Below are 10127 nucleotides of genomic sequence, written 5' to 3'. Positions count from 1 at the left end.
ACCCCCCTCCCCGAGCAGGGCGGGACCCCTCTCCGAGCAGGCGGGACCCCACTCCGGGGCGGGACCCCTCTCCCGAGCAGGGCGGGACCCCACTCCGAGCAGGGGGACCCCTCTCCGAGCAGGGGCGGGACCCCACTCCCGAGCAGGGCGGGACCCCACTCCGATCAGGGCGGGACCCCTCTCCGAGCAGGGCGGGACCCCTCTCCGAGCAGGGCGGGACCCCTCTCGAGCAGGGCGGGACCCCACTCCGAGCAGGGCGGGACCCCCTCCGAGCAGGGCGGGACCCCTCTCCGAGCAGGGGACCCCACTCCGGGACCCCACTCCCGAGCAGGGCGGGACCCCTCTCGAGCAGGGCGGGACCCCTCTCCGAGCAGGGCGGGACCCCAGCAGGGGCGGGACCCCACTCCGAGCAGGGCGGGACCACTCTCCGAGCAGGCGGGACCCCTCTCCGGGACCCACTCCGAGCAGGGCGGGACCACTCTCCCGAGCAGGGCGGGACCCCTCTCCCGGACCTCTTCGAGCAGGGTGGGACCCCTCTTCGAGCAGGGTTCTGATACAGGACCAGTCAGTGATTATGGTCAGTAGCACTCTGAGACGCTGTATGAGCGTGGGCCTTGGTCTCTATTCAGCTCACCTCTGAGTGAAGTACTTGGCATGCAGGCCTCCTTGATGAGAAAGATCGTCCTGCCTCCTTCAGCCGGGCAGCGTTGTAGGTAAGCAGCCTGGCAGCCTCTATCTGGGTGGCTACATGGGCGATCTGGTGCTGCATGGCCTGTAACACATGACAGAACACCCTGTAGATGTGGTGCTGTAACACATTACAGAACACCCTGTAGATGTGGTGCTGTATGGCCTGTAACACATTATAGAACACCCTGTAGATGTAACACATGACAGAACACCCTGTAGATGTGGTGCTGTATGGCCTGTAACACATGACAGAACACCCTTTAGATGTGGTGTTGTAACACATTACAGAACACCCTTTAGATGTGGTGCTGAAACACATTATATAAGCATCATGATCACTGGTGTGCTGGTTTCTTTCCAATACAACACTGGTTCTGTGTGGCTCAGGTGGTAGAGCATGGCGCTTGCAATGCCAGGGCTGTGGGTTCGATTCGCTGGGACCAGCCAGGCTAAAACGTCATGACTGAGTTGCTTTGGATTGGTTTGTCTTTCAGTGTCTGCTAAATGACCTCGCTCATTGTTATTATTAAAGATGGAGAATAATGGAGGCTTTTCAAATAAATCACAAAGATGAGTTTGATAGAAGTCAGCAAGCCACACACTGGTCATAGCAGCAACACCTACAAGTGGAGAAACATTAATCCCATGACCAGGAAATGTATTAAATTAATACGTTTTTAACCTGGAAGTCGAAGATGCGTTTGCCGAACTGAACCCTCTGTCTGGTGTATGAACGGCCTGGTCGAAGCAACCCTGAGCCAGTCCCAGCATCTGAGCAGCGCATCCCAATCCTGCCCTCGTTCAGCATGCCGATGGCGTACTTGTATCCGTGGCCGATCTGACCCAAGACGTTCTTCTCAGGAACCTTCAACAAAACCAGAATCACTTTTATTCGCAAAGTACATTTCAACGTATGTAGAATGTGACTTGGTGAAGTGTTGCGCCAACAGACAAAATATTAGGCTCCGTCACTCCGACTAAAACAACTCTTTGGTCGACCAAGAGTCCCTCAGTTCTTTCGACCAATCCATTGGTTGAAATTTAAAAAAAATGTATTTTTCATTCATATATAGACACACCCTATGTGTTTTAATCAAATCAACTATAGGCACTGAGCTTGTCTGATGCTTTAAGCGCACTGTTTGATTAAATAAGTAAGACACAAAACGATTCAAGAGGGTGTTTGACGGCACTTGCAGCGCTGTGTAACAAATCATTTTTTTTAAAAGGCAGCGAATGCCCGTGTGACTGAGGCACGTTGTCCCGCTCCACTCCCTGCTGCAGCTAGCAGGCACCACAATACAGCTATAGTGTTTATTGTGCTGTCCATGCTGCAACATAATAACAGACGTTTCTACTTGTTTCTCTGACTGAAAAGTTCTGTTCGCGTAAATTTGTCCGTCTAAATCCGTTAAGTGACATGTATGTGACCAATAGGATCTGACCTATAGCCTATCATAAATCACTATAAAATTGGTTATAAAACTCCGAAGACATTGACAGCAAAATGGATACGGAGGATGTGAATAAGAAACTTTGAAAAACGGGGAATGTTTACTGGTTGCTCAGGAGGAAACGGGAAAATCAGATATGTGGAAGACATTTTTTATTCAGTTGTGGAAACTTCTAGAGATACAAGAAAAACACCACAGCAGCTGTTAGATTACAACACAAATTCTAACCATTTGGAACAGTGTTATTAAGGAACAATAAACAGTTAACAGTGTAAACAATTAAGTGTTCCAGAGAGTCTGTTCATAACAGATTGTAAAATAATTTATTGTTTAGGCTAATTATTCAAGGCTACCTTTCTTTCCTTTTAAAACTAAAATGTTTTGATTACATTTCTAAAGCATGATTGACTCGTATGCTGTGTGATGACATGAGCGAATGAATGATTGATACAGTAAGTCTATATTTAAGAAATAAATGCCAGAGGGGGTGTGGCCAATATAACACGGCTAAGGGCTGTTCTTAGGTACGACGCAACGCGGAGGTAACCAATATACTGGTTAACTCTGATATTATGTACATAGCAACGGTAACCAATATACTGGTTAACTCTGATATTATGTACATAGCAACGGTAACCAACATGCTGGTTAACTCTGATATTATGTACATAGCAACGGTAACCAATATGCTGGTTAACTCTGCTATTATGTACATAGCAACGGTAACCAATATGCTGGTTAACTCTGATATTATGCACATAGCAACGGCAACCAAACGCGGAGGTAACCAACATGCTGGTTAACTCTGATATTATGTACATAGCAACGGTAACCAATATGCTGGTTAACTCTGATATTATGTACATAGCAACGGTAACCAATATGCTGGTTAACTCTGATATTATGCACATAGCAACCAATATGCGGTAACCAATATGCTGGTTAACTCTGATATTATGTACATAGCAACGGTAACCAATATGCTGGTTAACTCTGATATTATGCACATAGCAACGGTAACCAATATGCTGGTTAACTCTGCTATTATGTACATAGCAACGGTAACCAATATGCTGGTTAACTCTGATATTATGCACATAGCAACGGTAACCAATATGCTGGTTAACTCTGATATTATGTACATAGCAACGGTAACCAATATGCTGGTTACCTCTGATATTATGTACATAGCAACGTGGTGTAAGGAAAGAGGGCAAATTCAACGGTTCAAAACCGCAGACAGCGACATCTATCCAACGTGGGAGAAAGAGCATTCGTTATAAAATAATATTTATTTATTGATTAGTGTTGCACCGTTGTTCTAACATAATATAACCCATATATATAACTTCAGTAGCACGTCTAACAGTGATGGACTACGACATCCACACGGCCTCCGCAGCGGATTGGTCCACTCGGACAGACGCAAATCACACGGGTGTCTTGTATGCCAATGAAAATAATGTAATAATCTGCTCGACTAAAGAAATCTCTGGTCGACCAACAGCCTATGGACCAGTCGACTAAATGGGGTCAGCCCGACAAAATATATCGACAGAATCTAAAATATGGATACTCTAAAACTGGCCACTTCTAGAGAGTACAGACACATTACATATACGCAGCTAGAAGGTAGAGTCATTATTATACACATTACATTACCATTCAGTCAACATGCTTCTGATCCACACATTACATTACCATTCAGTCAACATGCTTCTGATCCACACATTACATTACCATTCAGTCAACATGCTTCTGATCCACACATTACATTACCATTCAGTCAACATGCTTCTGATCCACACATTACATTACCATTCAGTCAACATGCTTCTGATCCACACATTACATTACCATTCAATCAACATGCTTCTGATCCACACATTACCATTCAGTCAACATGCTTCTGATCCACACATTACATTACCATTCAGTCAACATGCTTCTGATCCACACATTACATTACCACTCAGTCAACATGCTTCTGATCCACACATTACATTACCATTCAATCAACATGCTTCTGATCCACACATTACATTACCATTCAATCAACATGCTTCTGATCCACACATTACATTACCATTCAGTCAACATGCTTCTGATCCACACATTACATTACCATTCAGTCAACATGCTTCTGATCCACACATTACATTACCATTCAGTCAACATGCTTCTGATCCACACATTACATTACCATTCAATCAACATGCTTCTGATCCACACATTACATTACCACTCAATCAACATGCTTCTGATCCACACATTACATTACCATTCAATCAACATGCTTCTGATCCACACATTACATTACCATTCAATCAACATGCTTCTGATCCACACATTACCACTCAGTCAACATGCTTCTGATCCACACATTACCATTCAGTCAACATGCTTCTGATCCACACATTACCATTCAGTCAACATGCTTCTGATCTGATGGACAGGTTGATGCATATCAGATTCACCTTTTCATTGTTGGTTGTTGTTACGGTCTATATTTGTTCATGTATAGAATGTGTGCCTTGATGTTGTCCAGGTTGAAGAGGACAGGTTGAAGAGCCTACCTACCTTGATGTTGTCCAGGTTGAAGAGGACAGGTTGAAGAGCCTACCTACCTTGATGTTGATCAGGTTGAAGAGGACAGGTTGAAGAGCCTACCTACCTTGATGTTGTCCAGGTTGAAGAGGACAGGTTGAAGAGTCTACCTACCTTGATGTTATCCAGGTTGAGAGGACAGGTTGAAGAGTCTACCTACCTTGATGTTGTCCAGGTTGAAGAGCCTACCTACCTTGATGTTGTCCAGGTTGAAGAGGACAGGTTGAAGAGTCTACCTACCTTGATGTTATCCAGGTTGAGAGGACAGGTTGAAGAGTCTACCTACCTTGATGTTGTCCAGGTTGAAGAGCCTACCTACCTTGATGTTATCCAGGTTGAAGAGCCTACCTACCTTGATGTTATCCAGGTTGAAGAGCCTACCTACCTTGATGTTGTCCAGGTTGAAGAGCCTACCTACCTTGATGTTGTCCAGGTTGAAGAGCCTACCTACCTTGATGTTGTCCAGGTTGAATAGCCTACCTACCTTGATGTTATCCAGGTTGAAGAGGACAGGTTGAAGAGCCTACCTACCTTGATGTTATCCAGGTTGAGAGGACAGGTTGAAGAGTCTACCTACCTTGATGTTGTCCAGATTGAGAGGACAGGTTGAAGAGCCTACCTACCTTGATGTTGTCCAGGTTGAGAGGACAGGTTGAAGAAGCTCTCAGACCCAGTTTGTTCTCCTTCTTGCCGATCTGAAGCCCCTCGGTGTCTCTGTCCACGATGAAGCAGCTGATACCTCGGTGACCCTGTCGACAAAAGGAGGAAGATACTGTCATTTACTGCTTGATACAAAATCAAACTTTATTGGTCACATACACAGGTTCCAACAGCGTGTAAACCAGGAAGGAGCTGTTTCCTAGGAGCTACCACTCAACAGGACATATCAAACACTAAGGAGAAACTCCTCCACAGCCTGAAGACAAAACACTAAGGAGAAACTCCTCCACAGCCTGAAGACAAAACACTAAGGAGAAACTCCTCCACAGCCTGAAGACAAGACAAACACTAAGGAGAAACTAACCACCGGTTGGTGACTGCGTGGGTTTGTTTGGTGACTGCGTGGGTTTGGTTGGTGACTGCGTGGGTTTGTTTGGTGACTGCGTGGGTTGGTGACTGCGCGGGTTGGTGACTGCGTGGGTTTGTTCGGTGACTGCGTGGGTTTGGTTGGTGACTGCGTGGGTTTGGTTGGTGACTGCGTGGGTTTGGTTGGTGACTGCGTGGGTTTGGTTGGTGACTGCGTGGGTTTGGTTGGTGACTGCGTGGGTTTGGTTGGTGACTGCGTGGGTTTGTTTGGTGACTGCATGGGTTGGTGACTGCGCGGGTTGGTGACTGCGTGGGTTTGTTCGGTGACTGCGTGGGTTTGGTTGGTGACTGCGTGGGTTGGTGACTGCGTGGGTTTGTTCGGTGACTGCGTGGGTTTGTTCGGTGACTGCGTGGGTTTGTTCGGTGACTGCGTGGGTTTGTTCGGTGTCTGCGTGGGTTTGTTCGGTGACTGCGTGGGTTTGGTTGGTGACTGCGTGGGTTTGGTTGGTGACTGCTTGGGTTGGTGACTGCGCGGGTTGGTGACTGCGTGAGTTTGTTCAGTGACTGTGGGTTTGTTAGGTGACTGCGTGGGTTTGTTTGGTGACTGCGTGGGTTGGTGACTGCGTGAGTTTGTTCGGTGACTGGGTGGGTTTGTTCGGTGACTGGGTGGGTTGGTGACTGCGTGAGTTTGTTCGATGACTGCGTGGGTTTGTTCGGTGACTGCGTGGGTTGGTGACTGCGTGAGTTTGTTCGGTGACTGCGTGGGTTTGTTCGGTGACTGCGTGGGTTTGTTCGGTGACTGCGTGGGTTTGTTCGGTGACTGGGTGGGTGGGTTTGTTCGGTGACTGGGTGGGTGGGTTTGTTCGGTGACTGGGTGGGTGGGTTTGTTCGGTGACTGCGTGGGTTTGTTCGGTGACTGCGTGGGTTTGTTCGGTGACTGCGTGGGTTTGTTCGGTGACTGCGTGGGTTTGTTCGGTGTCTGTGTGGGTTTGTTCGGTGACTGCGTGGGTTTGGTTGGTGACTGCGTGGGTTTGGTTGGTGACTGCGTGGGTTTGGTTGGTGACTGCTTGGGTTGGTGACTGCGCGGGTTGGTGACTGCGTGAGTTTGTTCAGTGACTGTGTGGGTTTGTTTGGTGACTGGGTGGGTTTGTTCGGTGACTGGGTGGGTTTGTTCGGTGACTGGGTGGGTTGGTGACTGCGTGAGTTTGTTCGATGACTGCGTGGGTTTGTTCGGTGACTGCGTGGGTTGGTGACTGCGTGGGTTTGTTCGGTGACTGCGTGGGTTTGTTCGGTGACTGGGTGGGTTGGTGACTGCGTGAGTTTGTTCGATGACTGCGTGGGTTTGTTCGGTGACTGCGTGGGTTGGTGACTGCGTGGGTTTGTTCGGTGACTGCGTGGGTTTGTTCGGTGACTGCGTGGGTTTGTTCGGTGACTGCGTGGGTTTGTTTGGTGACTGCGTGGGTTTGTTCAGTGACTGGGTGGGTGGGTTTGTTCGGTGACTGCGTGGGTTTGTTCGGTGACTGCGTGGGTTTGTTCGGTGACTGGGTGGGTGGGTTTGTTCGGTGACTGGGTGGGTTTGTTCGGTGACTGCGTGGGTTTGTTCGGTGACTGCGTGGGTTTGTTCGGTGACTGCGTGGGTTTGTTCGGTGACTGCGTGGGTTGGTGACTGGGTGGGTTTGTTCGGTGACTGCGTGGGGTTGGTTGGTGACTGCGTGGGGTTGGTTGGTGACTGCGTGGGGTTGGTTGGTGACTGCGTGGGTTTGTTCGGTGACTGCGTGGGGTTGGTTGGTGACTGCGTGGGTTTGTTCGGTGACTGCGTGGGGTTGGTTGGTGACTGCGTGGGGTTGGTTGGTGACTGCGTGGGGTTGGTTGGTGACTGCGTGGGTTTGGTTGGTGACTGCGTGGGTTTGGTTGGTGACTGCGTGGGTTTGGTTGGTGACTGCGTGGGTTTGGTTGGTGACTGCGTGGGTTTGGTTGGTGACTGCGTGGGTTTGGTTGGTGACTGCGTGGGTTTGGTTGGTGACTGCGTGGGTTTGGTTGGTGACTGCGTGGGTTTGGTTGGTGACTGCGTGGGTTTGGTTGGAGACTGCGTGGGTTTGGTTGGAGACTGCGTGGGTTTGGTTGGTGACTGCGTGGGTTTGGTTGGTGACTGCGTGGGTTTGTTTGGTGACTGCGTGGGTTGGTGACTGCGCGGGTTGGTGACTGCGTGGGTTGGTGACTGCGTGGGTTGGTGACTGCGTGAGTTTGTTCGGTGACTGCATGGGTTTGGTTGGTGACTGCGTGGGTTTGGTTGGTGACTGCGTGGGTTTGGTTGGTGACTGCGTGGGTTTGGTTGGTGACTGCGTGGGTTTGGTTCATGACTGCGTGGGTTTGGTTGGTGACTGCGTGGGTTTGGTTGGTGACTGCGTGGGTTTGGTTGGTGACTAAGTGGGTTGGTGACTGCGTGGGTTGGTGACTGCGTGGGTTTGTTCGGTGACTGCATGGGTTGGTGACTGCGTGGGTTGGTGACTGCGTGGGTTTGGTGGTGACTGCGTGGGTTGGGTTGGTGACTGCGTGGGTTGGGTTGGTGACTGCGTGGGTTGGGTTGGTGACTGCGTGGGTTGGGTTGGTGACTGCGTGGGTTGGGTTGGTGACTGCAGGGTTGGGTTGGTGACTGCGTGGGTTGGGTTGGTGACTGCGTGGGTTGGGTTGGTGACTGCGTGGGTTGGTGACTGCGTGGGTTGGTGACTGGTGGGTTGGTGACTGCATGGGTTGGTGACTGCATGGGTTTGGTTGGTGACTGCGTGGGTTATTTTGGTGACTCGTGGGTTTGTTCGGTGACTGCATGGGTTGGTGACTGCGTGGGTTTAGTTGGTGACTGCGTGGGTTTGTTTGGTGACTGCGTGGGTTGGTGACTGCGTGGGTTTGGTTGGTGACTGCGTGGGTTTGGTTGGTGACTGCGTGGGTTTGTTTGGTGACTGCGTGGGTTTGTTTGGTGACTGCGTGGGTTTGTTTGGTGACTGCGTGGGTTTGGTTGGTGACTGCGTGGGTTTGGTTGGTGACTGCAGTTGGTGACTGCGTGGGTTTGGTTGGTGACTGCGTGGGTTGGTGACTGCGTGGGTTTGGTTGGTGACTGCGTGGGTTTGGAACTGCGTGGGTTTGGTTGGTGACTGCGTGGGTTTGGTTGGTGACTGCGTGGGTTTGTTTGGTGACTGCGTGGGTTGGTGACTGCATGGGGTTGAACTCACAGCAGACGGGTCCACGTTGGCCATCACCAGAAACACCCCGGTTGCATCATGCGTTGCTGATCCACATCTTGGAACCGTTGATGATGTACATAGTCTCCATGTTTGTCATGGACGGTCTTCAGAGAGAAGGCAAGGTCCCCGACTCTGCTTCATGACAGGCAGAAACTACCAACCTACAGTACAGGACAACAAGGTATCAGCATCATTACATGGACAGGTCTGAAACTACCAACTACAGTCCAGGACAACAAGGTATATGCAATCATTACATGGACAGGTCTGGAACTACAGTACAGGACAACAAGGTGTCAGCATCATTACATGGATAGGTCTGGGAACCAACCTACAGGACAACAAGGTATCAGCATCATTACATGGACCAGGTCTGGAACTACAGTACAGGACAACAAGGTGTCAGCATCATTACATGGACAGGTCTGGGAACCAACCTACAGGACAACAAGGTATCAGCATCATTACATGACCAGGTCTGGAACTACAGTACAGGACAACAAGGTGTCAGCATCATTACATGGACAGGTCTGGGACTACCAACCTACAGGACAGGACAACAAGGTATCAGCATCATTACATGGACAGGTCTGGAACTACAGGACAACAAGGTATCAGCATCATTACATGGACAGGTCTGGAACTACAGTACAGGACAACAAGGTGTCAGCATCATTACATGGACAGGTCTGGGACTAAACTACAGTACAGGACAACAAGGTATCAGCATCATTACATGGACAGGTCTGGGACTACCAACCTACAGTACAGGACAACAAGGTATCAGCATCATTACATGACAGGTCTGGAACTACAGTACAGGACAACAAGGTGTCAGCATCATTACATGGACAGGTCTGGGACTACCAACCTACAGTACAGGACAGGACAACAAGGTGTCAGCATCATTACATGGACAGGTCTGGAACTACAGGACAACAAGGTATCAGCATCATTACATGGACAGGTCTGGAACTACAGGACAACAAGGTATCAGCATCATTACATGGACAGGTCTGGAACTACAGGACAACAAGGTGTCAGCATCATTACATGGACAGGTCTGGAACTACAGGACAACAAGGTGTCAGCATCATTACATGGACAGGTC

At 49.3% G+C, this 10127-nt stretch overlaps 1 pseudogene; it reads right to left on the bottom strand.

The window, feature by feature from the left end:
• Positions 1-164: 164 nt before the first annotated feature.
• On the bottom strand, positions 165-9177 carry LOC112236389 (annotated as a pseudogene).
• Between the last annotated feature and the right edge of the window lie 950 nt (positions 9178-10127).

The sequence above is a fragment of the Oncorhynchus tshawytscha genome, unplaced genomic scaffold (assembly GCF_018296145.1).
Source record: "Oncorhynchus tshawytscha isolate Ot180627B unplaced genomic scaffold, Otsh_v2.0 Un_contig_13290_pilon_pilon, whole genome shotgun sequence".
NCBI lineage: Eukaryota > Metazoa > Chordata > Actinopteri > Salmoniformes > Salmonidae > Oncorhynchus > Oncorhynchus tshawytscha.
The sequence above is the reverse complement of the archived record's forward strand: the minus strand, read 5'-3'. Positions and strand labels throughout refer to the sequence as shown.